The sequence below is a fragment of the Peromyscus maniculatus genome, chromosome 16 (genome assembly GCF_049852395.1).
Source record: "Peromyscus maniculatus bairdii isolate BWxNUB_F1_BW_parent chromosome 16, HU_Pman_BW_mat_3.1, whole genome shotgun sequence".
NCBI classification, from domain to species: domain Eukaryota; kingdom Metazoa; phylum Chordata; class Mammalia; order Rodentia; family Cricetidae; genus Peromyscus; species Peromyscus maniculatus.
Genome location: NC_134867.1, coordinates 63751573 through 63772546, shown reverse-complemented (window position 1 = coordinate 63772546; position 20974 = coordinate 63751573). Strand labels below are relative to the sequence as shown.

The 20974-nt window shown below is 49.5% G+C and overlaps 1 protein-coding gene and 2 long non-coding RNA genes across 6 annotated transcripts in view; 1 reads left to right on the top strand and 2 right to left on the bottom strand.

Annotated features, from left to right (window-relative positions):
- Positions 1-20974, top strand: part of Pde10a (phosphodiesterase 10A) — a 432646-nt gene that overhangs the window by 112944 nt on the left and 298728 nt on the right. The gene's annotated exons all lie outside the window — the stretch shown is intronic.
- On the bottom strand, positions 1452-4508 carry LOC143268928 (uncharacterized). The gene is made up of 3 exons (XR_013045156.1): positions 3944-4508; positions 2126-2245; positions 1452-1867 (listed from the first exon to the last, which is right to left on the bottom strand). It is a non-coding gene; the product is annotated as an uncharacterized LOC143268928 (long non-coding RNA).
- On the bottom strand, positions 11249-19349 carry LOC121823291 (uncharacterized). Of its 2 annotated transcripts, XR_013045155.1 has the most exons (5): positions 19169-19349; positions 18799-18969; positions 13631-15722; positions 11755-11961; positions 11249-11462 (listed from the first exon to the last, which is right to left on the bottom strand). It is a non-coding gene; the product is annotated as an uncharacterized LOC121823291 (long non-coding RNA). The 2 variants fall into 2 exon arrangements; XR_006064706.2 differs by lacking the exons at positions 11249-11462; positions 11755-11961 and having other exon boundaries at positions 13309-15722.

Sequence of the window (20974 nt, the reverse complement as noted above, 5' to 3'; positions counted from 1 at the left end):
GCCCAAAATAGCTGCTGAAACCCTAAAGCTCATTTTTGGATCCAGAGAGTCCACATGACTGTTGGTCACATCTCCAAGCCCAGTGTCACTTCCACATGTACTGCTTCCGAGGACAAGAAAAACACAGGCTCCTGACAGCACACATACCCACAGGGCCGTGGTCTTCTGTGCGGGGTGAGTGACAGAGGAGGGAGAAGTCCTATGGTCAGACAGAGGGACACATGAACATGCCTCTCTGAGCAGGGCACTGGAGAGATGAGTACTGGTGACCCTAGAAGTCAGTCTCCTGTCTCTCCACTGACCCTGATAAGGTCAAGAAAATGCCAGCAAAGGGGGCATGTCTGCCTTCCTCCCTGGTGGATCTTTGGATGAATTCATGTAATGTTTCTAGCAGATGCACAAGACTGAGATGGTCAGAGAGAGGGTGAGACTTGGGGGCTCCATCGGACCCCAAAAGGGTGTGTTGCCTTGGAAAAAGGACAGGCAGATGGAATGCCAGCATTTCACAATGACCCTGGCTGCAGCCAGCAGATCATGAAATTTCCTTTTCATCAAATCGTGGAGTCCCGAGGCCAGCTGAAAGTGGTTAGGAGGGAGGGCTCCACTCATCTAGGAAGGTGAACTCAGGAAGAGTTCAGGGCAGTGTGTGGCCAGAGCCCCCGCTGTTCCGGGAAGCTTGGGAGGCAGGCCTGTGATCCATCTCTGTCTGGCTTTCAACCCTGACCTTAAGAAACAGATCAGGGCCGGAGGTAGCGGAGGGAGGCAGAGGGCTGACACAGCCATGCGTGACACTCGCTGGTGCCAGCACAGGCTGGAGATGTGTGCTTCCTGGAGAGGCCTGTGGGAAGGAGTCTCGGGGACGTGGGATTACCCACATTCTTCAGATGAAGACTTTAACCTCCCAGAGATTAGACCCCGGATCTGCCATGTGCACCGTTTAGACAGGAGCCAGCTTTGCTACCAGTATGGTGACATGCCCTTCCCCAGTCCCTCTCCTGGTGGTTCTGGGCCCTTGTTTCATAGGCCTCTGTTTAAAGAAATTAGTGGGAACCTGGCCTGGTAGCATATGGGAGGCATTTAATCCCAGCATTTGGGAGGCAGAGGCAGGTGCATCTATGAGTTCAAAGCCACCCTGATCTGCACTGTGAGTTTCAGGACGGCTAGGGCCACAAGGCAGTGAAACCATGTCTTGAAAAAACAAAATAAATTTAAAAAAAGAAAGAAAGAAGTTAGTGTTTAAGTAAGCCCTCCCATCCCACCAGTGCCCAGCTCCAAAGGGACACATAAGGCCAGGATTATTCACTTGGAGGCGGTCTGCTGGGGGAAGGGAGAGAACTAAGCAAGGTACTTAAGGACCTTGTGCTTGGTTCCTTTCATGATCTGTCTGTCTCTGTCTCCGTCTGTCTGTCTGTCTGTCTAGAGTAATAGGTAATGTAATAGAGTAATGTCTGTCTGTCTCTGTCTCTCTGTCTCTCTGTCTCTCTCTCTCACACACACACACACACACACACACACACACACACACACACACACACACACACACACACGTCGTTAAATGCATTGCAAGTAGAAATCAGCATGAGCCTGGTCTTGGAAACGGCAGTCTTAGCTTTAAGCAGCCAGCTCCCCGCTGGCCATTCCCAGGGGTCTGTTATTCTCACCTTCAAACCTTTCTCCCTGGGGATTGATGGTGGTGGTTTGAACTCTGTCCCAACTCCTCAGGACCCTTGGAATGCCAAGTGGCCCTAAGATACACTCGGAAGCTCTCAAGTGTGTCCCAAGAGGCATAGGCGGCGTCCCAGCCCCTGGACTTCGCTCTCCTCTTGGCTGCGCTCCCGCTGTCCGGGACAGTTCTGAGTCCTTCAACCTAGGAATGATGCTCCGTGACCCGGGCTCACCTCAAGTTCCCCTGGCTGCCTCCTCCAACGCACCAGCATCACTGTGTGACTGGTTCTTAAAGGGGAAGGCCGGTCCTGCTGCTCAGTCTCCGCCCACTCCCCTGTCAATCTCCGCCTGCGCTGTGTCCGCCCACCGCCCCGTGTACCTCTCCTGACCCGAGGCTCACCTCTCACCGGGACAACCCCCACCTGTCTCCTTTCCCATTCAGCCTCCCCCCTCACCGTACCGCGCCAGGCTTTCCAGGTCCAGTGAGGTCCACTTCACCCAAAAGCCCTCTCTGCTGATCTTGGCCCTCTCCTGAGGGCCCCCCACACACACGGTGGTGAACTGTCTTGTTCGGTTAGCACTGGAATCGAGAGAGCAGAACTTGCCAACGAAAGCAGAGGAATTATCGAAAGTCGGGGAGATTACAATATCGGGGCGCGGGGGGCAATTTGAAGCGCATTCTTGCAGCAGCTGTCAACATTTTTTTTTAAACATGGGGTTGGAAGAAAATATGAGGACGCTGTAATACAAGCGTGAGTCATTGCTTTAATCAAATATTTCCCCTTAAATCTTTCCTATCCATCTGTCCCATCAGCCCCCCCTCCCCACCACACACCTACTTTTATGTTTTCTTGGCATTTAAACTTTTTAAAACAGTGTTTTCACTTTAGAGTGAAGTTAAAGAATAGTTCCTGTTAGGCATCGGCTTGTGGGAGCTAAGGCCTCCTCAGGAAGGACTCCTGAGCAGGAAGAGAAAGGATTCTGAGAACTTCGCTGTGTTTGCTCCCGGGGAAGGGGCAGGTCGACTACATCAGCCCCTTATCGGAAGCCATGGTAGAGCAGGGACACAATGAGGCCCCCTGGGAAGGATGCTGGGTGCATGTTTGCATTGTGACTTCTGTGTAGGAGTCATCTCACAGCACCTTGCTGAAGACGAGGCTGTGTGCTGGGCATTTACCTGGTCCGGGAACTGCAAATCAAAGCCGCAGTATTGCGGAACACCTCCCCATCCCGAATGACAGAAACAGAGTAAAACAGACATTGATGAGATGTAGGAGCAGGGGACTGGTGATCTGGATCTGGGTATGAAGATGTAAATTAGTTCAGCTGTCCCGGGAAACCCAGTGGAAGGTCCTCGAATGTTTAAAAAGGAGGCACCGTTTAACCCTGCACTCCCGTGATTCCACAAGTTGGGGTTCTGACCTCGGTAAGAATGGAGAAAGAGATATAGGTAGTAACCATGCATTCGTCTACTCTCTCTTTGCTCTAGACTTAGACGGACTAGCCCCTTGGAGCTCCAGCCTCTCCCCACAGTGAGGGGCTGTCACCTGATTCCGTCGGCCTTTCAGCCCTTTCTCCCTTGAAGCTGCTTTTTTTTTTTTTCCTGTCCGGATATTTTTATCCTAGCAATACAAATGATAGTGGGACAGACAAGAAATAGAAACTTGCGTTTCCATCGACTGATGGATGGATTAAGTACATGCATACCGTTCTGCTGTGGAGAGAAGAAGATCCTCTCCCTTGCTACAGCATGTGTGGAAGCCGAGACCCTATGCTGTGTGCTGTGCAGTGAGGAGTCAGGACAGGAAGAGAGCATCTCCTAATCACACCCTTCAAGTGTTGATCCCACAGAAGTTGAGAGGGAAATGGCTGTGGCCAGAATGGGGACGGTGGAGAGGAGGGAGGGAGGGAGGGGTTGAGAGAGGCTGCTCAGGGGTACTGAGTTACAGCCAGGCAGGAACAAGGGGTTCTCTGGTGTTCTAGCACAGTCACGTGACGGTGTCGTGTGTACCGTATGTTTTGGAAGGCTAGACAAAGGGAAGTGGCCCCCTTCTCTGTTTTGACTATTTCTTCTGTAAAGAGAGTCTGCACACTCGGGGAGCCTCATGTGTTTAATTTAATCTAACCCATTGCGGAATACATACACATATCAAAACAGCAAGTGCACTCTCACAAACATGTGCAATGTTCTCTTTCTGTGTTAGCTAAAATCAAGTACTACGACAATAATAATATGAAGAATTTCACAGAAAAATCCAAGAAGTACTAAGGTCTTTACCTGTGAAATCTAGGTGGAAGAGCTGAATGCAGAAATGAGTGCCTTACAGTCAGAACCTGGAACCCATGGCCAGATCCATGCATGGAGATTCTGGGCCAGTTTCTGGTCCAAGCTCTGGGAGCCATGAGGGCCTGGGGTCTTCCCAGTGTCTTCTTAGGCCAGACACTGCTTTATAAATGGATTTTAAGTGGCAACACAGCTACAGAGTTGGGACGTCATTTCTGACTGCTTCCTAGCCTGTGCCCCGAGGCATCGCACAGGCCACAGGCTGTGCCTTCCAGTGGAATCTCACCATGAGCCGGTTACTTCCTTGACTCTGGGGGCCCCCACATCTCAGCCTGAGATCAGTGGGGCGGGCCTTCAGATTCCCAAGCTTCATTGTCCTGTAGGCCTGTCCCTATCATCCGCGGGTTCAGGAAGAAGCTCGGGGTCCCCAACCATGCTCCGTGGCCTTTCCTTTCTGTGTGAGCTGTTCTTTTGAGGGCAGAGGGCACTTGTACCTCTGCATGGCTGCTGACAGTCCCAGCTTGCCTTCTGGTTCCTTCCAGACACTGGCCTGACCACACCCACCTCCCTTGACTGTGTACAGCCTCCTGAATTCCCCACACTTTTATAGTAAGTGGTTTTACAGGTAAGGTAGGAGCAAGATGAGGGTCCCTGGGGCGATGTGTCGTAATGTACGTCATTGTAAGGAGAGGGGGCCTGGCTTACGCATCTTTTAGACCCTGACAAACACCAACAAGGAAATCTGAATCCTCTTTCTCTTACATCTGTCTGGGGCTCCACAGAATGACACGTCCCAGCTTGGGCATGGCAGGAGCGCCCTTGCTTTTAAAATGGTCCTTAGCTCAGTTTTGTGAAGCGCCTCATCCTTATTCTGAGCACGTTTACTGAGCAAAAAGGTGCCAGAGGTCTTGCTGTTATGCAAGTAGAGGCCGAAATATCCTCCTGGGGGAAATTTAACATTCCAGGGCAAGATTTATCTTTAATGTGTGCTCACAAGAATGGAAGCAGGAAGCGCCTGAGAGATATCTCTGGGGGGTGGGGGTGGGGGTGGTCTCCTGGCTCTGCTAGTCACGTGATCAACCTGGCTCACCACAGAAAAGCAGGTGCCCAGCATGGCAGCTACTCAGGCCTGCTCCCAGTATGTTTTCCTCTGTGTGGCTGTTCGTTCCTCCTCCCTGGGGTTAGAATGGAGTTCGTATGTGTCGCAGACTCTGGAGCAGAGAAAGCAGGGTTCTGGTATGCTGAATTTGTTGGTTTCATTGTCTCAGTCTAAAGATAAAGTGAGCCTCAACTTTTCTAGGTGGTTTAAGATTAAGTAAGACAATACTTAGTAAGGAAAACTGAAATTGGGGAACTCTGTGACACTGTGCTCAGAGATGTGTGACACAGCCTTACTGAGGGACTGGACCAGCTGACAGTTGAAGGAACAATGCCTGGTGGACGAGAACACAGGACATCCCGGGTAGTGGGTCAATCAAAGCAGAAAGGGCTTGCTCTCCCCTGGCTCTCTGATGAAGTCTCCGGGATGTCAGTGGCATTTGCTTGAGGAGGTGAGGAGGAAAAGTGTGCTCCCGAGAGGCAAAACAAAACATTGGCATACTCACCTGAAAAGATCAGGGAGAAAAATTGTCTCTGATCTCTGTTTTCCAGTGGGCTTAGAAACCTCACAGAAAGAGTGAGCTGCCTGTAAGACTTTAAACCAGATGTGGGAGGCCAGGACATTGCAGGGAGGCAGAGGGGACGGGCAGGATCACAGCATCCCAGGCTTGCTGGGCTCTGTGCTCAGTCTTTTCATTGTCCTCACTGGCCCTGCCTCGAATCTCAGAGTGACTGTCTAGGGAGCTTCAGTGGGTGGGCAATTTTGTTATTGTTGGGCCAAAATTTTAATTGGAATAGCTAATGTTTCTGATAAGTCTGTTGTCTTCTGTTTTTACTTTATTATCTATCTATCTATCTATCTATCTATCTATCTATCTATCTATCTATCCATCCATCTATCCATCTATCTATTTATTTTTGAGACAGGATCTCACTGTGTGGCCCAGGGTAGCCTAGAACTGCCTTTGTAGACCAGGCTGGTATCCAATACACAGAGATTTGCCTGCCTCTGTCTCTGGAATGCAGGGACAAATGGGGGGCCCCACTGTATGCTACTGTTTTTAATTTTTGTCAGAGTCCTTACATCCTCTTTGGATTAGCTACTCTTACTATGTGGTTGCTTTAAATTGAACTCTGAGGGCTAGAATTGTTACTACTGTAAAGTTTCTTCTTTTCTTCTTCTTCTTCTTCTTCTTCTTCTTCTTCTTCTTCTTCTTCTTCTTCTTCTTCTTCTTCTTCTTCTTCTTCTTCTTCTTCTTGTAAATGAGGCAGTTCAAAGTTTGTGGAAGTTTTGTGGTCTTTGCTTCTGGCCACTCTTCTTTGACCCAGCAGAGGTGAAGTCTTCTTTGAACATTTCTGTTCTGTAGTTGCAGGTTCAGGAACATCTGGATTCTGTCTTCACGTGGGTCTGGGAGCAGCCCCATTAGCCATATCTCAGCACACACAGACATCACGGGGCCGGGTCAGAATCCCTGAGACCTCTTCTGAGGGCCTCTGTCATGGGATACAATATTCGCTTAACTATGGAAAGATGTGTCGCGTTTGTTCGTTCTGCAGAACATCTGTTTAACTAGGTAAAGATGTGCTGCATTTGTTTAATTATGTAGAGATGTGTGGCTGTTTCACCTTGCCTGCCTAAGGCACCTGATTGGGCTAACAAAAAGCTGAATGGCCACTAGTAAGGCAGAGGAAGGATAGGTGTTCGTGGGCAGAGAGAAAAGGGGAGCCAGCCAGCCAGCCAGCCAGCCAGTCAGACAGGGAGGAAGCAGAAAAGCAGGATGGACAGTACGTAGATAAGGTAAATGAGCCTCAGGGCAGTACATAGATTAATAGAAATGGGTTAATTTAAGTTTAAAAAAAAAAAGGTAGCTAGAAACAAGCCTAAGCTAAGGCTGAGCATTGGTAATTAATAATAAGTCTCTGTGTCATGATTTGGGGGCTGGTGGTCCAAGAAAGCCTGCTACACCAGACTTCCATGTTTGCACACTTTCCCCGAGTCTCTGCTCCAGCTTGCATGAATGAAGACGGAATTTCACAGAATTCATTCCCATTAATTTCTCATGAACCCAAATAGGCAGGTACAACCAGAAACTTCCCCTGTTTACTGTTGCTCTCCCATCCTCTTGAGAAATGTCACACTCTGTCTCCTCTTCTCCGTGCCCTGGAGGGAACCTGGTGTCTGGCTCCCTGCACAGCTCCAGTAGGCAGCATTCTTACAGGATGGAAAGGGACAAGATGACCGACTGCATCAGCTCTTAGTTCAAGCTTCGCCCATTAGTAGAACATGACCTGAGTTTACCAACCCCATCACCCCACCTTGTCTGCAACATTCTCAGAATAATTAACTGCTCTATCAGACAGTGAAAATAGCACACACATGGACACACACGCAGACACAGATACACACACAGACACCCAAAGAGACATATACACAGAGACACACACACTCACAGACACACACACACACACAGACACCAAAAGACACACACACACACACACACACACACACACACACACACACACTGAAGAAGCACATCCATGGTCCTTCACACATACAATTCTGCTCACTGCTCAGGAATAAGATGTACATAGTAGGTAAATGTCCTTTTTTGTTTTTTTTTTTTTTAATTTATTTCAAGATGGCTTACTTTCATTTTAAAACGAACTATAAAACTGCTTTGGTCATTTGATCAATACTCAAGACATAATAATCCTAAACTCAGTCATGCTAAAAATCTGCTTGCCATCCAAGTGAGTGGTTGTTACAGATGATTGTGAAATTTTGAGTAAGTAACCTTAGGCTGAGCACACAGAGAAGACAAGGAGCTGCAGCTGCTGTCTGAGGAGAATGCTGTTCCAAGTCCCGGCTCGCACAATGGTGAATTAAAGGGAAAGAAAGCCTTTGGCTCACCTTTTTGGGGGCAGGGAGGGGGTGGTGTTTATTGTGGAAATCAGGGGCAAGCTCTTCATTACTAAACACATGCATTAATTTACACGAAATAAATGATAGATTAAGAAACATGCCTCCTCCGATCCTTAGAGAAATGACAGATGAGACAAGGATGTGGTCCACCTCGGTTTTTGGACGACTTGACACAAGCTGAAGTTACCTGTGATGAGGAACCTCAGCTGAGGAAATGCCTCCATCCGATTGGCTTGCAGGCCAGTCAGTGAGGCATGCATGAGGTGGGAGGGCCCGGCTCACCCTGAGTGGCACCACAGGCCGGTCCTGGGTGGCACAGGAAAGCAAGCTGAGCAGAGCCGTGAGGATCAAGCCGCTAAGCAGTGTCTTAGTTACAGTTTCTATTGCTGTGGATAAACACCATGACCAAAAGGAAAACTGGGGAGGAAAGGGTTTATTCGGCTTACACTTCCACATCTATTCAACACTGAAGAAAGTCAGGACAGGAACTCAAGCAGGGCAGGAACCTGGAGGCAGGAGCTGATGCAGAGGCCATGGAGGGGTCCTGCTTACTGATTGCTCCCTGTAGCTTCCTCCTCAACCTGTTCTTACAGAACCCAGGAGCACCAGCCCAGGGATGGCCCCATGTGGACACAATGGGCTGGGCCCTCCTCATCAATCACTAATTAAGAAAATGCCCTTCAGGCTTGCCTACAGCCTGAGCTTATGGAGGCATTTCCTAATGGAGGTTCCCTCCTCTCGGGTGACTCCAGCTTGTGTCAAGTTGACATAAAACTACGCAGTCAAGGCAGTGGCCCTCCATGAGCCTCGGCTCCTGCCTCCAGGTTCCTGCCCTGACTTCCCCCAGGGATGGACTGTTCCCTGGATGTATAAGCTGAAATAAACTCTTCCCTCCACAAGTTGCTTTTGGTCGTGGTGTTTATCACAGCAATAGAAACCCAAACAAGAGAGATAGATGCCTACTGGGTTATAAAACCACTAGAGAGAAAGATATTCTTCAGGCGCCTCCCACAGAACCACCCCATGGGACCAGCTTACTTTGAATGGTAACCCACATTAAATAAAGAGACCAGGGGGTCACTGTGAGTTTGGGACTCAAATAGCATCAGGACAGCCTTCCTTAACAGGTGCTGGTGGCCCATGTGGACCCTCCCTGTGAGGTGGCTGTTCAGACACAGTTCACCAGAAACTAACTGAGCTTCCAGACAGAGACTCCCATTTGCTAGGGCAGCCTTGTCTCTGGCCTGTTACTTGAGTGTTTAGAGTGTTTCAATGTGGATAACAGACAGGGTTATACCATCAAAACCCAACTCCCTCCCCATACAAGAAGCAGGAATTTCAAGAACAGTAAAGTGACACCACAGGAAACAGGGAAACCCAGAGAGTGAAGAGATCCAGGTGAGAGTTCGTGGCTTCTTCATAGCTGGATGCCACAGATGTGGAGAGGGCGTGGTAAAGGATGGGATGAGGCCTTCGGGACCAAACAGGCCCTTAGGGACAGAACTCCGGCATGGCCTGCGGCAGCCTTGACTGGGTCCAGGTTTGGGGTTAATGGAGAACAGTTGTTTCTGGATGAATGGAGATTTCCTCTTGTTTTGTGAAGTCTGCTTGGGAGGGGGACAGCACTGGGGGCCCTGTGATGGTTCCACAGTCAGTGACCACACACCACCAGAGTGCTTGCCACACACCACCAGGTGTTGCTGCCTGGTTTTGGGTCTGCCATCATCAGGGATGCCGCCACAGCCAGAGAGGCCGGTCAAAGGCCAAGAAGCTGTGAGGGATCTCTTCTCCATAACCAATGGGGATGGGAGTGTAGGTGCATTCAAGCTCCAAAGCCTCCTGGGAAGAATCCAGAGACCTCTGCAAAGCAAGCACAAGACTATAGTGAACACTGAGAATGTGTTAACATTCCCATTAAAAGTGGGAGAAACCAAAGCACCTGAGTGTGCTGGCACACACTGGTGTTCCCAGTGTCTGGGAGGCCGAGGCAGGAGGATGAATTCAAGGCCAGCCTGAACTGCATAGTGAAACCCTGTCTCAAAAGAAAAAAAAAAGAGAGCCTGTTTTTAAACCCCACAAACAAGAACAGAAAACTCAAACCTCAAGTGCATGTTGCTGGTCTACCCCACAGAGAGAGCAAGCGGGTGTAGGGTGGCGAGGGCTATAGAATGACGTCTGTTTGTCACTGCGTCTCTGTCCTTGGGTCAGCGTGGGTGGTGAGTCCCATCAGCAGTCAAGAGCTCGGGGCGGTGACTGCAGCCGCTGAACTAAGACAAGGAACTTGGCTCACTTTTATTCCAAGACACTGGTCTCATGTCATGTGCCACAGGGCTTTGGCTGCCCGTGTCACCAAGGGGGACACTGGGACAGCTGGGGAGGGTCTCCAAGAGCCGAGGTGAATCGGTGCTCACGGCCAGTGGTGGTGTGGGCACAGGAAGGACAGGAGAGGCCATGCAGAGTCCCCGGGAAGAGAGAAAACAGTTTGAAAGGAAAGACGAGGGTGCTGGGGGGCTCCTCCAGAGGGGTGCTCACTTCTGTCTTCTTGGAACCACCCCCAGAAAGTCACTCTGGGTTCTTGGTGAGGATGAGAACAATAGCTGGGAGGAGAGCGTTAGTGCAGAAAAAAATGAACCCCTTCTGACAGGAACATGACAGGCCCGTGATGGCAGAGAGCTAAAATAAGCCATGTCACCTAAGGTTTTCTTTTATGAGAGAGTATCTATATGATCTTAATTTTTGTCTATTACAGGATTGCATGCCGTGCAGAAACAATAGGTACATTCGTGTTTATTCATTAGCACCCCCAGTACTGGAAGTTCCCCTTCCAAGAAAGTTTCTCTTACTCCCAATTATTTTTGCGACTCGGTGATCAGTCACCCTTCTCCTAAGGCCTGCCCTGTGGAGCAGGATGGCACCCAGCTGGCGGCAGCGACCGTAGGCTTATTGTGCAGGGTGAAGTCACACTTACCAAATGAGAAAAAAGTCACGTGTGATGGAGCGAGTGTATGTATGAGCATGAAGCTATGCCTGTGTGTGCATATGTGTGAGTGTGTGACTGAACACACCTGTGAGTTCGTGGGTGAGTGTGTCTGTGAGCGAATGAGTGTGTGCCTGTTGAGTGTGCAAGCACACAAATGTGTGTATGAGTGTGCGTGTGAGTGCAAGAGTCAGTGTGAGTCTGGAACACTACTATATAATTGTGAGCCAGACACTGGGCTGTGGGACCAAACTACACACCCTGACCCTGCTTCTGGCTAGCTTTGAAGCGTCACGCACAGTTTCATCTTTTGACTCTTTTTTATTATGAAAATAAAATTAACAACGGTTTGACAGGATTCCTGTAAATATCACACGAGGTGCTGTGATCAATGCTGATCCAGGAACCCGGCCTTTGAGAATTCTCTAATTAGGGCAGCTTTTCTCATCTCTTTTTCCCTCAGATGCTCTTTGACGGACAAGCGTCTTCAAAGCCTTCTCTGCTCTTCCTCAGTTCTAGACAGCCACAGGCAAGAGTAAAAATAGAAAGCACTAACCTTGGGCGCATTGATCTAAGTGCCCACCCTTGGCCGTGGCAGCAGGTGGCAATGGCTGGCTGTGCTGAGGGGCTGCCTGTGTCCCGTGATGTTCCTAGAGTAGGGTGCTGCTGTGGCCGAGAAGGCTGGGATGTCCTAGGAGAGCAGAGGCTTGGAGGAGCATGCAGACACTCCCCGGGAAGGAGAGGGGGGACCTGCCCTGCTAATATGGATCCCCACTGGGTGTCCCCTGCCTGCTGGCAGCCTGATACCTGCTCCAGGCAGGAGGGTGGCCTTGTCACTGGTGAGGAGAAGGCTTGGTAAAAACAACTTCTGCTAAGACCTGGCGTTACATCGTGTTCTCTGTCGAGACCTTGTTTGATCTGTTCGGTGGATCGGATCTTCATGCTGACTTGAGACTTTTCACATCAGATCTGTCTGTCACTTCTTACAGCGAAGAGGTGGAGAAGAAAAAAAGCCTGGAGGTGGGGAGAGGGGAGAGCTGACAGCTTGCCCCACCCCCTCAGGAACACTCACCTGGTCTCCTCAGATGCGAACCTCCTGTGCTTACCCCCACAGGCGCCCACTCCTCTCCACCGGGTGGACGAGACAGCACAGAGGTTTGCCTTCTGGACACTGAGTTATTATTTTGGAGGTTCTGGGGATTCAACCCAAGACCTGACGCTTGTCTGACATTGCTGTGTCTCTGAGTTGCAGTCCCAGCCCTTTCTGTATGTTTTTATTTTGAGGTAAAGTCTTCAGAAGCTGCCAGGCTGACCTTGAAACTACTCATAACCCTGGTTGGTCAGAGCCTGTGACCCTCACGGGGCCCTCTGGCCTTTGCCTCTGCATAACTGGGATTAGACGCCTGTGACATCATTCCAGGATACATCGTGTTGATTTTAAGTATTCGAGCTTGAGTTACAACATGAGTATCTAATTCTTACGAAGAGGTGGTGGGGCCGGCCATCTGTCTCCCAGTGCCTGCTTGGGTCTATCCCACCAAAGATGAGGTTGGGGACATTTTATTTAATGGGACATCTATTGGTCAGAAAGAAACTCTAAGTCATTCAAATATATGCTTGCCAATAAAATATACTCACTGGGTCAATGCTTGATGCCAGGGGAATGCCCCAGAAATGTTATTACCCCGTCCTGGTTAGGCATGTTTCTTGGCATGTATAATGAATGCACCAACCTGGACATAGTTCTTAGTAACTAAATGCTTATGAAGGATGACATTCATTCTGACCTCTCAACAGTGTATGCCTGTTCCTGGGTGTCCTATTTTGTTTTGTGACAGGGTGTCACTATGCATCCCTGGCTACCCTGGAACTCACTGGGTAGTCCAGGCTGGTTTTGAACTCACAGAAGAGACTGCCTCTGCCTCCCAAGTGCTAGGATTAAAGGTGTGCACCATTATGCCTACCTAGACTGAGTACCTGTTTTTATGGAGTTTATCTCACGTTTGATTTTTATCACTGTGTGTGCATGGAAGTGTGGTGTGATGTATGTGTGTGTATTTGTGAGTACAGATGCACGTGTGCCATGGTATGCTTGTGGGGTGACCATAAAATAACTTTTGGGAATCGGTCCTTGTCTTCCACCTGGTTGAGGCGGGGTCTTGTTTCTGCCATGCTGCAGACTCTAGGCTATCTGGTCTGCAAGCATCCAGGGGATTCTCCTGTTTCTGCCTCCTATCTCATCTAAGTATGCTGAGGTTTCAGATGCTGGCCACCACGTCTGATGTTTTTACAAATGGCTTCTGGGGATTGAGATCAGGTCAACAGGCATTTGTGTCAAGCGCTTTTACACACTGATCCATCTTGCAGGCTATGGACTTTGTATTTTTAGACTTGTAGCTTTACAGAGAGAGGAAGCAGGAAAGGAAGCGCTCTTGTAAACCTCCGCGTATCCAGCCCTTCTCTTCAGCACGCCTCCCATCCACAGCGACCTGCAATTGTACTGTCTTTGTGCTGTGCATTTCTGGTTTTTGTCAAATGTGTGACGCCGGGTTGCAGCATTGTGGCGTCATTCAGCATAGCCGACAGCGTTGGCTGAAAATCCCCTGAGGTTTACCCACCCACTCATCCTCCCTCCCACCGGCCACTTCAGTCTGCATGGTCTTGCTTGTCCAGCGGGTCATACCTTTGTCCTCACACAGCATATGGCTTCCTCAGACTGGCTCATTCCAGGTAGCAGTGTGTGTCTAAAGTCCCCTGATGCCATTTTGGGGGTCTGGCAATTTACTTCTTTTTATCACTGAATAATTTTCCATTCTCTGGATGTCCCATGGTGAGTTTACCCACTCACTGGAGATAGGGCATCTTGGCTGGCTCTGAATTTGTGGTAATGAAAGTGGTTCTAAACATGTACCGATTTTCATGTGGATACGTCTTCAACTCTGTTGTGCAGATACCACGGTGCACATTTGCTGGGCTATAGAGTAAGAATGTACTTAGTTCTGTAAGAGACTACTCAGTGTGTTCTATGGTGGCTGTCCTGGTATCCCCAACACGGATGAAGAAAATTCCCGGCCACTCCTACTTCAGCTAGCCGTTAGTGTGGTCTGTGTTCAGAACCCTGCCTGCTCTAACAGGGGTTTGGTGACATCTCATTGGAGTTTTAATCTTGCAGCTCTGTGATGACGTGCATTGGTATCTCTATCTATCTATGCTCTGGCAAAATACCTGGGTGGGAGAAAAGGTCTGGTTTGGTCTGTGGTTTTGGAGAGTCCCCTGCTGGGGTGTGGAATGCACTTGAGTGGAGTCTACTCCTCTGCCTCTGTGGGGAAACTAAGTCAGGGTCCTTGCTGTTGTGGAGTTGATGGGGTGGGTCAGTGAACACACTAACGGTGATCCGGCAGTTGGGAAATTGCCAAGGAAGGGGTGTGTGGTCCATAAGGAGTAGTCAGGGAAGTGACCTCCACAAGCTGACATGGGAAGGGACGCCCCACACCTGGAGGTGGGCTCTTAAAGATCTGCGGCTAATGCTGCAGATAGAAGGGGTCGTGAGCCAGGGCAGCCAGGATCGGCCTTGCTGGAGGTGTCTGGGGCAGGTGAGTAAGAAGTGCGCTTTGTTGGGAGTGGAGGAAGCAAGGGGAGGGAGCAAGGCAGCAGAGAGCTGTGTGTCACCAGGTCACCAGTGTGAAGACTTAGGTTTTCACTCTGAGTGGTGGAGGACCCAGCTCTCCACTGCAGGACCGGGCTAGAGGGTCATGTGCAGCTCTCCACTGCAGAGCCGGGCTAGAGGGTCATGTGCAGCTCTCCACTGCAGGGCTGAGGCAGAGGGTCATGTGCAGCTCTCCACTGCAGGGCTGAGGTAGAGAGAAGGTCATGTGCAGCTCTCCACTGCAGGGCTGAAGTAGAGGGTCATGTGCAGCTCTCCACTGCAGGGCTGGGCTGGAGGGTCATGTGCAGCTCTCCACTGCAGGGCCGGGGTAGAGGGTCATGTGCAGCTCTCCACTGCAGGGCTGAGGCAGAGGGTCATGTGCAGCTCTCCACTGCAGGGCTGAGGCAGAGGGTCATGTGCAGCTCTCCACTGCAGGGCTGAGGTAGAGGGTCATGTGCAGCTCTCCACTGCAGGGCTGAGGCAGAGGGTCATGTGCAGCTCTCCACTGCAGGGCTGAGGCAGAGGGTCATGTGCAATAACCTGCGATGAAAAGTCCGAGTTTCCGATTGGTTACACAATCCTCTGCATGGAGTTCAGAGAGGAAGCAAAGACGTCTCAGTTGCTGGTAAAATACAGGTGAGAGATAACATCTTTCCAATCCACTGGATCTGTTGCTAGGTGAGAAGAGAGCAAGGGTAGAGGATGCTGGGAAGTCCCTGTCTGGGCCCCTATAGGAGTGGCCTTATGCACCTTTGGCAGACATAGGTAGAGAAGAAGGAGGTTTGTGGAGCATTTTCAGGTCAGCTTTGATCTGAGTTAAAGTGGGCAGTCATCATACACTAGACGGGAGTGGAGTGGCCAGCGGGATTCTGCAGGCTGTTGGTTCAGATGGAGGAAGGGGTTGGAGACATGAAGGTCAGGTGCAGAACTGGAAGGGCTGTGGACACAGGAATGCCCTAAACTGAATTCTTTGGGGACTGCAGTAACAAGAGGTCTGACCCAAGGTGGAAGAGCCTAGAACCGAAGGTGGAAGAGCCTGGAACCGAAGGGCCTGCTTCTTTGAAGAATGTAGCGGTGTTGAACAATGGCCACCACAGCAGTTCAAGGAGTGAGCGAGCCCCGGAGCCTCCTGTGTGGAAAGGAGCGAAGGAGGTCAGAGGAGCCACCGACGTGACTGAAGAAGGTCCCCTGACCTCCACAGAGCCCTATCGTGTGGAGGGTGGAGTGTTCGCACTGGCTACTGCACCCTTTCCCACTTGCTTTGAGGAAATGCTCTTTCTCCTTGGCTCCGCACCAAGAACATCTATAGTGAGGATTCTTTTTGCTTGACAAGGTCATTTATCTCGGTGTCAAAGCTGCACCAGTTGGAAGACATTTGCCCAGTTGCCTCTGATGTACTAGGATCAGTGGGGGCAGGGAAGAATGTTCCAGGCTTTAGGTGCAGTTCAACAGGGCAGGGGAGAACATTCCAGACCTGAGGTGCAGCATGTATTAGCTGTAGACACAGGAATGAGGGGCTTTGGTGGCACAGAAATTAAGTGCTACCTGAGGGCAGAAGGGAACCAGCACCCAGAACCCAAGTCTGCTGCATCCAGTGCCCTTTGAAGAGCCGTTCAGCATCACCTTAAGCCATACCTGAGGCCTATGCCCACTCTGTTTGCCTTACCTGGATATTCCGGCTTCTAAATGCAATCCTGTTATGTAGTGGAACCCTTCATGGGGGTGCAGGTGACCCGTAGTCAGGGCTATCTGTCTGTCTATCAATTTACCTACCTACCTACCTACCTACCTACCTACCTACCTACCTACCTACCTATCTACCTATCTGTCTGTCTGTCTGTCTGTCCGTCCGACTGTCTGTCTATATATGTCTATCTGTCTATCTGTCTGTCTGTCTATCTATCTATCTATCTATCTATCTATCTATCTATCTATCTATCTATCTCCACCCATGGCAAGAGATGGGAGGCGCCCTTGAAGACCTTGGGTCTGGCCCCTTCTGCACTGGGTGGATCCCTTGTAGGTACTGGCCTCTGTGTGAGGGAATAAAAGGGAGAAGAGATGGGGGAATGAGGAGGAGAAGGCAGCAGCAGAGGTAGCATGCTCTCACTGCCTGGTTGCACACGCCATGCTAATGGACATGGATCACACTGCTGAGATACTGCACCTCCCCCCGGGTCCGCAGAAGAGCCTATGTGTGGTCACAGGGGAGTATGGAGTCCAGAGGGTACCAAATGTCTTCTCCCCCTCCCTCCTTCCTTCTTCTCCCTTCCTTCCTTCCTTCCTTCCTTCCTTCCTTCCTTCCTTCCTTCCTTCCTTCCTTCCTTCCTTCCTCTCTCCTTCCCCCATCCCTCTTTCCCTCCTTCCCTCCCTTCCTCTTTCCCTCCCTCCCTCTTTCCCTCCCTTTCTCCTTCCCTCCATCCCTCCCTCTCTCTCTTTTCTTCCCTCCTTCCCTCCTTCTGTCCACTGATCCTTGTTCTCCCTTCCCTTCCCCCCTCCACCTGTCCTTCTTCTTCCCCTCTTTTCTTATCTTCCTTCCTATCTTCCGTCTGTCCACCTGTCCCTTTCTCCCTCCCTCCCTTCCTCGCTCCCTTCATCCACCTGTCCTTCCTGCATCTCCTCCCTCTCCTTCACACATATTCCTGGTCCTGAGCATGGGAGACCCTCTGTGGATTGTCTTTCTGAGCCCAAGTCTTTGGCATCACCTGATGGCACCCCTAGTCCTTCACGGGGCCTGAGCTGTACAGAGACACAGATTCATGCGCGATTTCAGGGGCTACTCACTCCTGCCAGTGTGTGGTATGACTAGGTTGTTTTAGTGCGTGATTCTTGGCCTGCTCTTCCCTGCCTCTGGTTAGAGTCTTGGCACAGACGCTGATTGTATGAGATTTTGCTCCACCTCTTCCCCAGGCGGCTTCACAGAAGCAGGTTTGGAGCTGTGGCAGTGGAAGCCCATGGTGGACAGAATAATTCCCACTAATCTAATAAAGTCTAAATTAAAATGGTGAGGCTTGTAAAGCTTGCTAACAATTTTTTTCCTTCTTTAATACCTGCCTATCTTTAAACCTCTAATTCTTTTCACAGCTTAAAAGCTGTGTGTATTTCAGACACACACACACACACACACACACACACACACACACAGAGAGAGAGAGAGACAGAGAGAGAGAGAGAGAGAGAGAGAGAGAGAGAGAGAGAGAGAGAGAGAGAGAGAGAGAGGAGACCATGCCCAGCTCACTGGGCACCACCAGGCACAGCGGTGATGAACTTATAATACCAGCCCTGCTGTGGGCACCTCCTGGCCTGCTGACTTCACATTCAGGAAAACTTCCTTAGGCTAGAAAGGACGCGGCTAGAGACGTCCTTCCCAGGAAGTATCAAGGGAGCGTTTTTTGTTTGGGGCCTTTAATTCCCACATCATCTGGGGACAGTGTTCAGAGTGTCCCCTCCCAGAGGTTTCTGACTAACTGGGAAAGCTCCGTGAGTTAGGACAGCAGGGGCCACCCCACCCTTACCATCCCAAGCAATTAGAGTAGGGGCCAAACCACCAAAGATCTATATTAGTTACCTTTCCTGATTCTCTGATACAATGTCTGGCAGATGAAGTTTAAGGAAGGGGAAGTCCCGGCTGTGAGGGTACCATCCATGCTCAGTTGGAACACAGAGAGAGATTACTGCTGGCCCCCAGCTCCTTTCCTCCTTTATATTTGATCTGGGACCTGGGTCCACTAAATGGTGTCACCCACAATCAAGGTGGGTGCTCCCACCTCATTTAACCTAATCTAGAAACTCCCTCATAGACATGACCTAAATTTTGTTTCCATGGTGATTCAAGATCTTGTCAAATTGACAGTAAGGATGAACTACCCTAAGATTATTCTGGAACTTAGAAGATCTCCTTGGATATTGACAGAACACACCCAAGAATCATGTTTTAATTCCATGGTGGCCAAAGTGGGGATGGAGTGGGGTAAGAATTAGTGAGTAAGCTTCTGTCCTTCCTAGGGATCACATAACAGGAGGCCACAGTCCTCAAAGGCAGCCCACCTCATTCACAAATGCATGCGGTTTGATTATGAGTTTAAATGACTTGTGTCAAATTATCCATATTACAGTGATACTGAGTCATCGTCATTCAGAAGTAAATGGTTCTTCTCACAGCTGCAGAAGTGACTGGACAGTAGCTCAGCTGGGAGAATGCTTACCTAGCAACCAGGAAGCCTAGCTTTGGTCCCCAGCACCGCATAAACCAGACATGGCGGTCAGCACCTGCTATCACAGCAGGCATCTGGTGGAGCTGGGAGTATTAGACATTCATCCTCTTCGGCTACATAGAAAGTTCCAGGCTGGTCTGGGCCATGGGCGTGAGACCTTATCTAAAAAACAAAACAAAAACAAGAAAAAAGAAAAAAAGAAAGATGGCCCAGTCATTCTGAAATTGTCCCAAAGGAACTTCAACAAATACTGACGTCCCTTAGTGTCACCACACAGGGCTACATTTTACTCAGTTTAAGAATTTGGAAGGCCCCCATGTAGCAGCAGCCTGCCCCGTCTCAGCCACAGCAGAGTGTCCACCTTGGTGAAGACAGACTGTGTGGCAGGAGGCATGCAGAGCTCAGTAGTCAGTGACCACTGCCGTCCCCAAATCTGCCCCTCGTCAGGCACAGGAGAGCAGTCTCTGACTGGCTGCCCAACCCCGAGCTTCGACACGGAAAAAAACCAGCCTTCTCCATGCCTCTTCCTCTGCTCTGAGCTCGCATCTCCTTGGTGTCAGATGTGGACACAGTGACTCAGAGCATAGATTCCTCCCCAGGTAGGATGTTGCCAGCTGTGAGGTCATAGAACAAATTCAGAAGGTTGAAGAGACGACGAGTGACCAGATCAGAAGGAAGTGATGAGGAAGGTGTTGGGAGAGGTCGGGTGGCTGGACAGTGTGACTCATGGACAACTCTGCCTTTGTGGCTCCTGCTCCAAACAGCCTGATCCCGCTCCAGGCACCCACAGGTGGCACCTTTTCAAGGTTTTATTTGACAGTGGCACTACGAAGAATTGATGGTGACCCCTCACCTCTGCCCAGTGCTTCTCCCTCCATTACGTCACGATCCACGCATCCGACAATCTGAGGTTATTTTCCTACACGTGCAGCATATTAAACCCAGGGGAGCAGAGATGCAGGAAAGGCAGGCTGGGGCCTGCGACAGGCTTGCACAGTGGTTGAAAGGCGGCAGCTCACAGGATCCAGTTCACTGTTCAGGCTGGATGGCAGGAAAGAGCCTTTTATTTTATTCCTTAGTTTTAAAGAAGCTAAATATTTGCATTTAAAACTTCAAGTGGGCCGGGCAGCGGTGGCACACGCCTTTAATCCCAGCACTTGGTAGGCAAAGGCAGGCGGATCTCTGTGAGTTCGAGGCCAGCCTAGGCTACAGAGTGAGTTCCAGGAAAAGCACAAAGCTACACAGAGAAACCCTTTCCTGAAAAAACAAAAAAACAAAACAAAACAACAACAAAAAACCCCCCAAAACAAAAAACTTCAAGTGGAGCCGGGTGGTGGTGGTGCACACCTTTAATCCCAGCATTTGGGAGGCAGAGGCAGGCGGATCTCTGTGAGTTCAAGTTCAGCCCAGTCTACAGAGGGAGATCCAGGACAGGCACCAACAAACAAATAAACAAACAAAACAAAACAAAAACAAACAAACAAGAAACTTCAAGTGGATCTTTTGCCTCTAGAAATTCTCTTGGCTAAGTTAAGTCCATGGCTAGGCCAGTCAATTAATGGTTATGACACTAAGCTTATGGCTCTACTCAGGGAATTCATATTATCTTCTTTCCTTGGGAGAGTGCTTATGTTTTATTCATGTTTATGCCACTTTTTCCATCGACCACTGGCCTTCACCATTAGATATGGTTTTAAAATAACCATTGGGACTTGTTTGTAGTAGATGGGCAATATTTTAATTACTCAGGAATGAAGCCATAGGGTGTCAATAAGTACTAATTTAATTTACAGGAGAGTTAGTAACAGGCTGATGTTATTATTATATATAAAGACTTGAAATAAGTGGCTGGTTTAATAAGGAAATTATATCAATAAAAATTTAAAATATTGAAGATGGAAATATATATACATATATACATACAGATTATATATGTACATACACATATATATGTATATCCCCAGCTTTATCACTGAGCTTTAAATGCTCATGGGCATATTTGCTACAAGATGCTTTTAATCTTCTAATTTGGGGACTAGAAAAGTGCCTCTGTCTGTTTTATTCTGGTTGAAAGAAATTAAGAGTTCCTTAGAATGTCACAGAAATCGAGGAATGAAACGCCAGGTGCTGCACAGTCCGGTCTCTTGGCCTCCTGACGTCTCTATCC